We start from the raw sequence: 9,924 nt of genomic DNA, 5'->3' as shown, positions 1-9,924 counted from the left end.
GATTGCTTCGAATTTGACATTGAATTGAAATTGAGATTGCTTCGAATTTGACATTGAGATTGATTTGAATTTTGACATTGGATAGTTGAGATTGCATCGAATTTGACAGTTGAAATTGATTTGGATTTGAGATTGGAGATTGCATCGGATTTGACAGTGGAATTTGAATTTGACAGTTGGAATTGGAATTGAAATTGAAATTGAGTTTGACAGTTGCAATTAGGATTGGATTTGATTTGAAATTAGAATTGGAAGTGGAAACTGATTTAGATTGAAAATTGAAATTGGAAATGCAGCATGTATGTATGGCATAACAAGACTATTGAATTGCATGAGCACATAAAATGCATGATTATGCATGTATGAATGTTTGAAATGCATGATTGGTTTGCAGCTTGACAAAGGAGTTTCACAGAGGCAGATGAGACATTGGAAGATTGGGCACGTAGTGGCTCGTGCTGCAACATATTCACAGGGGAAAACCTCTTTGGAGAGATCGTCGTTGAGAGACGTATCAAAACCATGGCTGAGGGCAATAAAACTTGCAGAGGAGGGAACCTTTGGAAGATTCTTGGATACAGGTCGCCGTTGCTAGGCGTGTCAGTGCTGGGTAAACATTGGATGTTCGCATCTGTGGTCAATGCTTTTCAATATTTTATTTTTTCATTCTTTCATTTTCAGACCCCATTTTTGCCTGAACCGCCCTTTCGGGTTTTCGATTCACCGGGGAATAAATTCTTTTCATTGCCCCATTTTTGCCTGAATTGCCTTCATAGGTTGTCAATCAGCGGGGTGCTCATTTTTGCCTAAGTCGCCCTTTCGGGTTTTCAACTTAGCGAGCTTTTCACTTTCATTTTTTTTCAATTTTTCATTTTCATTCTGTTTTTTCATTCTTGCCATTGACCACAGATCATCCTAGGGAAGTAACCTGCTTGTAACATGTATTGAAATAGACATTGACACTCATTCATTCATGCATGTTTCATTGAAATGTACCTTGTTGCTCAGGTTTGCTTTCAAAATAGACAGAAAAAGATTTTTTTTTTTAGTTTTCAAAGATGTTTGTTTCAGATATTGACATTATCAAATAGAAAGAAAATATTTTGTATATAGCATTGAAAGTAGAAAGAAAAATAGAGTTTCAAACAATAGCACAGGCTCAAATTGATGTAGAGGAGTGAGAGTCAGCCAAAGGCATGACTTCACAGATTTACAAAGCTTGGAAAATGGTAATTTTATTGGTTGGTGATACATTGAACACGATGACCGCTACATTTCATAGAAATTTTGAATCCACAAGTACGGAAACCTTTGATGAAGACGATCATTGACAGTTGCAGATGCCCCAAGGGGTGATGGTGATTTGCCAGATATAGTTACTTGTCTTTTATTGTCAAACCTCATTTTTACATGAACCGCCCTTTCGGGTTTTCGGCTCATCGAGGCGCTCATTCTTGCCTGAGTTGCGTACAATCTCAGCGAGCTCTTTCATGTCCATTTTTTTTGTCCCTAACTTTTGCCTGGATCGCCCTTTCGGGTTTTCGATCCACCGGGAAACGCATTTTTGCCTAGGCCGCCCTTTCGGGTTTTCGACCTACCACGCTGTTCTTTTCTTTTTAGACAAAGTATTTCTTGACTATATCGGCATTAACAGGATTTGGGAGTTCAACACCGTCCATGTGTGTAAGAATCAAAGCACCACCAGAGAAGGCCTTCTTGACAACATAAGGACCTTCATAGTTAGGTGTCCACTTGCCCCTTGGGTCGGGTTGCTGGCTTATCCTTCTTTTCAATACAAGTTCGCCTTCCTTGAATTCTTGAGGTCGGACCTTCTTGTCAAAAGCATTCTTCATCCGCACTTGATAGAACTGTCCATGAGTCATAGCATCCATACGTTTCTCTTCAATCAGATTCAATTGATCGTACCGACTTTGACACCATTCAGCCTCAGTTAATTTTGCTTCCATGATCACTCGAAGAGATGGAATCTCCACTTCCAGAGGGAGAACTGCTTCCATGCCATATACAAGAGAGAAAGGAGTTGCCCCGGTTGAACTGCGCACTGTTGTACGGTAACCGTGCAAGGCGAAAGGTAGAATTTCATGCCAGTCTTTGTAAGTAGTGACCATCTTCTGAACAATCTTCTTGATGTTCTTGTTAGCAGCCTCAACTGCACCATTCATCTGAGGTCTATAAGGAGAAGAGTTGTGATGTTCAATTTTGAATTCTTCACACAAAGCTTGCATCATACTATTGTTCAGATTGGAACCATTGTCAGTGATGATCTTGTTGGGAACACCATATCGACAGATGATGTTATTCTTGATGAACTTGACAACCACTTGCTTGGTCACATTTGCATAGGAAGCAGCCTCAACCCACTTGGTGAAATAGTCAATTGCCACTAGGATGAAACGATGTCCATTGGAAGCTTTTGGTTCAATTCTTCCGATCATGTCAATGCCCCACATAGAGAAAGGCCATGGGGAAGATATAACATTGAGAGCGTGTGGAGGCACATGAATCTTGTCAGCATAAATTTGACATTTGTGACATCTCTTAGCATGTTTGTGGCAGTCACGCTCCATAGTTATCAGTAATAGTCGGCTCTTAACAGTTTTCTTGACATATTGTGGCCCGAAGCATGGGTCCCAAAAGTGCCATCATGTACATCATGCATCAATTTCTCAGCTTCTTGTTTGTCAACACATCTCAACAAGACCATGTCATAGTTCCTCTTGTATAGGATTTCTCCGTCCAGAAGGAATCTGTAGCCCATCTTCTCAAGGTCTTTTTATCCCTGTTGGAGGCACCAGGTGGATATTCATGATTCTGCAAGAATTGTTTGATGTTGTAATACCAAGGTTTTCCATTATTCACATCTTTATCAGCTTGATCTGGCATATTTTCAATAGTAAACACATGAGCGGGTCTATCAAGACGCTGCACTTCGATTATGGGCACGTCATTCCAATGGTTCACACGAAACATGGAAGACAAAGTAGCAAGAGCGTCAGCCATCTGATTTTCATCCCGAGGGATGTGGTGCAGCTCAACCTTGGTAAAGTATGTCAACAGACGTCTCGCATAGTCACGGTAAAGGATCAACTTCTCATGATGAGTCTCCCATTCACCCTTTATCTGATTAATAACAAGTGCAGAATCTCCATAGATGTCAAGGTGCTTAATTCTCAGATCAAGGGCTTCTTCAATGCCCAAGATACATGCTTCATATTCAGCTATATTGTTCGTGCATTCAAAAGTTATTCGAGCGGTGAAAGGAATGTGGTGCCCCTGTGGAGTTACAATGATGGCCCCAATTTCTTTACCATAAGCATTAACAGCACCATCAAATACCAACCCCCACTTGCTATTGGGGTCCGGCCCTTCATTGATCAGTGGTTCTTCACAGTCTTTTGCTTTCAGATACATAATCTCTTCATCAGGGAAATCAAACTTAATTGGCTGGTAATCATCAATTGGTTGACAAGCAAGATGCTCAGCAAGGATACTCCCTTTGATTGCTTTCTGAGCTTTGTACACAATGTCATATTCAGACAACAACATCTGCCAACGTGTAATCTTTCCAGTGACAGCAGGCTTCTCAAAGATGTACTTGATTGGATCCATTCGGGATATCAACCAAGTTGTATGATTCATCATATAATGACGCAGGCGTTTGGCAGCCCAAGCTAAGGCACAGCATGTCCTTTCAAGCATTGTATACCGAGTCTCTCAATCGGTGAATTTCTTGCTCAGATAGTAGATAGCATGCTCTTTCTTACCAGTCTCATCTTGCTGACCGAGAACACAACCCACTGAATCATCTAACATTGATAGATACATAATCAAAGGCCTTCCTTCCACTGGTGGGACAAGGATAGGTGGTTCTAACAGGTATTCTTTAATGCTATCAAAAGCTTCCTGGCATTCATCATTCCATACGACAGGCTGATTCTTTCTGAGCAACTTGAAAATTGGGCCACAAGTAGTAGTCATATGAGATATGAATCTTGAAATATAATTCAGTCGTCCGAGGAAACCTCTGACTTGCTTCTCAGTTTGAGGGGCCGGCATCTCTCTGATGGCTCGGACTTTATCAAGGTCAACTTCAATGCCTCTTTGGCTGACAATGAAGCCTAGTAACTTTCCAGATCTTACCCCAAATGTGCACTTATTAGGATTCAACCGCATCTTGTACTTTCTCAGTCTTTCAAACATCTTTTTCAAATACACAACATGCTGCTCTTCATCACTTGACTTCACAATCATGTCATCAACATATACTTCAATCTCTTTGTGAATCATATCATGAAACAGAGTGGTCATACCCCTTTGATAGGTAGCACCAGCATTTATCAAGCCAAACGGCATCACTTTATAACAGAACGTTCCCCACGGAGTGATGAAGGACGTCTTTTCTCTATCCTCAGGAGACATTCGTATCTGATTATAACCAGAGAAACCATCCATAAAAGAGAACACTTTGGATTGAGCAGTACAGTCAATAAGCACATCAATATGAGGCAGTGGGAAGTTATCTTTTGGACTAGCTTTGTTCAGATCTCTGTAATCAACACACATTCGAACTTTCCCATCTTTCTTTGGGTACTGGTACAATGTTGGCAATCCACTCAGGGTATTCAGCTGTCATGAGAAAACCTGCATCAATTTGCTTTTGCACCTCAGCCTTGATCTTAAGAGCCATGTCTGGACGAGACCTTCTCAATTTCTGTTTGACAGGAGGACATTCAGGTCTTGTCGGTATCCGATGTTCCACAATCTTGGGATCTAGGCCCGGCATATCTTCATAGGACCATGCAAAGACATCTGGATAATCATGGAGAAGCTGAGTGATCTTCTTTTTCACTTCTGGTTCAAGGGCTGCACCGATCTTGATCTCTCGCTGGTTTTCTTCAGTACCCAGGTTGATAAGCTCAATCTCTTCTTGGTGAGGCTGAATGGCTCTTCTTTCTTGCTCAAGTAGTCGAGTGATCTCATACGGTATCTCTTCATTATCCTCCTCATCTTCAGCTTCATATACAGGGAATTCAAAATTTGGAGGAACCGTAGGGTCACTGTGTTCAACAGGTTTATTATGGTTCAATCTGCATAATATGATTGGGATGATTTTTAGAAAATGTTTTTCATGCAGATTTTTGAAATTAATAAGAAAATACAGATGTTTTGGTTTTTTCTGGCGTTACCATTATTTCCAAGAAAAAGGCACTAAAAAAGTAAAAAACAAAGAGTCGTGAGAAAGACGACAACTTTTATTGATAACGGCAATGCCGAAACAAACACGCCCTTACAATGATATCACTTTCGCCTTGGGCAGAGCGAAAGGATTGTTATTTTGAAAACAAAGAAAACATGAGCAACAAGACACATTACATGGAAGCATGCATGACTAAAGGAACATCAATGGCCTCCCAATTTCTCACAGTGCCTCCTGGTACAACAAATGTAGGCACATAACTACTTTCAGCAGCATCTTCAGCAATAGCATTGATAAACCCAGCACTGTAGAAAGTTCCTGTTGAAACGCCAGAGGTTGGGGAGAATCCAAGGCCCTCTTTACGCTTGTTTTCCAAAATCTGTATCACTTTGCCCCAGCCAGCAGCCTGCCTTTCTTGAACAGCCTTCTGGGCATCTTTCAATGAAGCCATGCTAGCACTAGTTCTCCGGGGTTCTGCACCCTCAACAGTTAAGCCTTGAAATGACGTCCCTTCAGCGGACCCTGCTTCAACACAAGAGAAAGATGACACTTGGCTAACCAGATATGCTTCTTCACCATGCACAGTGACAATCTTACCGTTCTTCACAAACTTGAGCTTTTGATGCAAAGTAGAAGTGACTGCCCCAGCATCGTGAATCCACGGTCTTTCGAGGAGACAACTGTAAGAAGCATTGATGTCCATGACCTGGAAAGTAATCTGGAATGTCTCAGGACCAATGGTAATTGGCAAGTCTACTTCCCCAAGAACATCTTTGCGAGATCCGTCGAAAGCCTTAACCAGATAGCTACTTCCCCTCATAGAGATTCCATGATGACTCAACTGTCTTAGTGTAGATTCAGGCATTACATTCAAGGATGATCCAGTGTCCACCAGCACATTGGATATCATGTCAGACTTGCAGTGTACCGAGATATGCAGAGCTAAATTGTGGTGTTTCCCTGCTTCGGGGAGTTCATCGTCACCAAACCCCAAGTTATTGCAAGCAGTGATGTTACCCACTATTCCATCGAACTGATCCACAGAGACTTCATGATCAACATAGGCCTGTTCCAGTACCTTCATCAACACTTTTCTGTGAGCTTCTGAGCTCAAGAGCAGAGACAAGATGGATATCTTTGACGGAGTTTGCAGCAGCTGGTCAACAATTTTATAGTCACCCTTTTTAATAAGCCTCAAAATCTCGTCCAGATTAGACTCTTCAATGGGCTGGCCCGAGGGGCTGGCATTCTCTGCCTCAAGGTTAGCCATGTTTCTTCTCTTGTACCATCTTGTCTGCTAAACTCTATCTGGTTGGTGAATCTTGCGAGCACGAGCCACCTTTCAGACTGCGGCAGAAGAACCAGGAGACAATGAGCACGGGAAGCCATTTGTGACCGATGAATGATGCATATGATGCATGATATGCAAATGCAAAAGGACTCTTTTTTGTCAGAGGACTTTGTCAAAGTGGTTATGAACATCACGGAGAAACGCGGTTTTATTTGAAGATCTTGAGCAAAACTAGAAGTTTAGTTGAGATGGTATCACTTGGTGTTCACATCCGTGATGTTCAAAAGATGACTTGTCTAAGTCCTCTGATAAATGCATGGAAAAAATTTTATGCATGTATGCATGATTATGTTCAAGTTTGGAGAAAACATGGTGGGTTAAAGTTCAAAGTCGAGGAGTCATGGGTGGACACGGCGTCCGGTGAAACTAGGGCTTTAGGAAATAGTAACCGGGTCCTAAAAAGGTTCCCAAGTTGCAACCTCTCCGACGTATATCATGGTGTCACGAGACAACACTCGCTCCATGATTATCCGTGGAAGGTCTAACTTGAGTGTAGTATCGCGTGACGACTAAAACTCGAGACAACACTCGGTTTAGCCTCCGCACTACGTCCTAGAAAATGGCCATGGATGGGTTTGGTTATCTACGGTTCATAGCGTCATAGAACAATTAGAAGTAAAGTGCCTAAACGCGACAACACGCGTCGACAACATCACCTCCAAAATGCCTCAGCTATGTGGGATTGATCGCATAATCCAAAACACGAGGCAACCCCCGGAATGAATTGTCGATTATATCCCTCCTAAATCCTAAGTTCACTCAGCCCGGGTGCAGGACTTTTGATATTCTCACCCCACACGTTTGCAAGAAATTAAACATTTATTCACATAGGAAAGCAAGTAAAAGAAGCAAGTTAAAACGAAGCGCAAGCGTGGAAATAAAGACTAGGCGTAACTCTCGAATATCCCCAGTGAAGTCGCCAGCTGTTTTATCTTGGTTTTTCGGGTGTCAAACATTGATTACGTTTGAACCTTTTAACCGGTGATATCTCATTTTTTCTTGGGAAGGGAAAAAGTAAGTAAAACCCTTGAGAATCGAGGTCCGGGAGTTGTTTTCGCTACGGGAAGGTGTTAGGCACCCATAACGACTATAGTATCCTATAGGAACCGTCTTTAATTTCTACGCGCGCGCTTTATTTTTAAATGCTATTTTGAAAGTATTTATTTAAACCTAAAGGTATTCTAAGTGAAGAATTGGAGGGAGAAGAATGTTTTTGGATTTTTATTTTAGTTGAATTGAAGGAATTTTGTTCCTTGCCTACGTACCCGATTAAGGGATCAAATCCACCGTAGTTCTCTCTCAAAAATGTTTTTGTTTTTGTTGGTTGATTTTAAGTTTGAAAATTGGAATTTTAAAGAATAGAAAGAGGCCTTAAAGGCATGAGATTATGAAAAAGTGGGGTTTGATTAGTTATTTGCAAAGTATGGTCTAAGTATGGTTATTTTCCATTGAAATTTGATTAAGAAAATAAAAGAGAAAATGCAATGGGATTTTGATCCCAAGGTTTCTTTGGAAAATTATTTGAATGAAGTTTGTTCAAGTTTTTGGAAAATGATTTTTCTAAGTATGAGTCCTAGGCATTCATCTAAACATACAATCCTAAACATACATCTAAACATGCATATTCTAGCTATATACCTAAAGTGGTGTGTGTGCATGTGTCGGTGCTTGTGTCGGTGTACATCATTAGAGTCCATTGTCCTTATTACATCATTGGCCTAGTTACATTCTATGGTCTTGCAAGAAACTAAAGACATGAAAAATAAAAAAGAATTACAAAGTCCTAACTTTACATTCTATTTGCTTACAAGTGAAATATAGAAAGGAAAAAAAGAAATATGCAAGGTGAATATGCAAGATGCTATGGAATATGAGACATGAAACAAAAGGAGTTAGTAGCACAAATGAAATAGAAACAACACACTAAAGGCATAGTAAAGTAAATGTGACTTGAAAATGAAGTAACAAGAGAAATCAACTAAAGGTGATGAAAGAGACTTGACATTCCTTTAAAATCATTCTAAGGTATAGTTAAAGGCCTAAATCCTCATGATGTTAGAGAAGTTTCAAGTGACTTGGTTCAAGAAAAAAACATGAGAACTAAGATCATTAACTATACCAAAGGATATAAAAATTGCAAGTTTCTCTTTTTAGGCACCTTATTTTACAAAATACTTCACATTACTTCACAAACACAAGATTCACAAAGGCTAACTCAAAGACAGCAGGTATACATCACATTTTAAAGGCAAATTTAATCCAAAAAATTACATGCTCAAGGCCACCATTATGTACCAAGAATCCAAGTTCAAAATCACATCACAAATTACACAAAAGTCTTGCAAAACAAAGCAAAGATAACAAAAACAAACACATATATTTTTGAAGTAGGTCTTATCATGCAATTATTTTCCAAATGATAGGTCTCAAGTATCGAAACTACTCACACAAAAACTCACACAAACTTTTAGAGGTTCTTTATTAACAAAACTTTAGCAAGAATCAAAACAATGAATTAACAAGAGCACGAAACTTTTTCCATAGAATTTTATCAAGATTAACATACGAATAGTATCAAGATTCAATCAAAATAACGATTAAGACATTCGCAAGTTTTTTTGGAATTTTTCATGCAATTTTTAAACCAACAGTGGTGTAAACATCAATTAATGGTGGTGCATTTAGCAAAAAAAATGTGCAGAAAATGAAATCAGCAAACAAGGCCCAGGCTTACCAATAAGAACAGATCAAGCTTCCCTGCTTCCAAGACGTTGCTTTCTGAAATTCTTTCAACACTGCTTGAAAATATTTCGCAAGTTTAGCATCTGCTATCTTCTTGCTTGCATTAACATCGGCATGGTGATCAATGTCACTAGCTTGTTTAAGCTTCGCTGATGTATCCTTCACCAACTGCCCAATATGTTGTCTTGTCTTGTGAAGCTTTTCACGGAGCTCAGGGGTATCTTTGGGGGTTCCGAGGGCATTAACGAGCCTCTGAAACGTCGAAACGGCGGTGTTGATCTGAAAAATTCCGGCAGCCACCGCCTGCGTTGGGTCTTGCTTCCCGTTGATCGGTCCGCCGCGTCTCGAACCGAACGGCCGGCCAGCTTCAATATCCTGGAAGCTCATAATTCTCTGATTGTATTTTTTCCTATAATTCGATGATCCAAACTTTCTCGAGAAAATTAGAGAGAATTTAATTTTCCTTCGGATCTGCTTCTTTCCACACTTCTAATCTTCTTCTTTGCAATTTTGATCTGTGATTGATGCTGGATTCGGTTTGTGCGTGATTCTGCACGTTTTCTTCACGCTGCTACAGCTGGTGACGAAATTGATTTGGTTCGTTCTTGATTTT

At 40.2% G+C, this 9,924-nt stretch overlaps 1 pseudogene; it reads right to left on the bottom strand.

Annotated features, from left to right (window-relative positions):
- Positions 1–9,299: 9,299 nt before the first annotated feature.
- On the bottom strand, positions 9,300–9,698 carry LOC146940533 (syntaxin-22 pseudogene; annotated as a pseudogene).
- Positions 9,699–9,924: the final 226 nt, after the last annotated feature.

Source organism: Medicago sativa, chromosome 3, assembly GCF_051527215.1.
Source record: "Medicago sativa cultivar Bolivia chromosome 3, Bolivia_mono, whole genome shotgun sequence".
Lineage (NCBI taxonomy): Eukaryota > Viridiplantae > Streptophyta > Magnoliopsida > Fabales > Fabaceae > Medicago > Medicago sativa.
The sequence above is the reverse complement of the archived record's forward strand: the minus strand, read 5'-3'. Positions and strand labels throughout refer to the sequence as shown.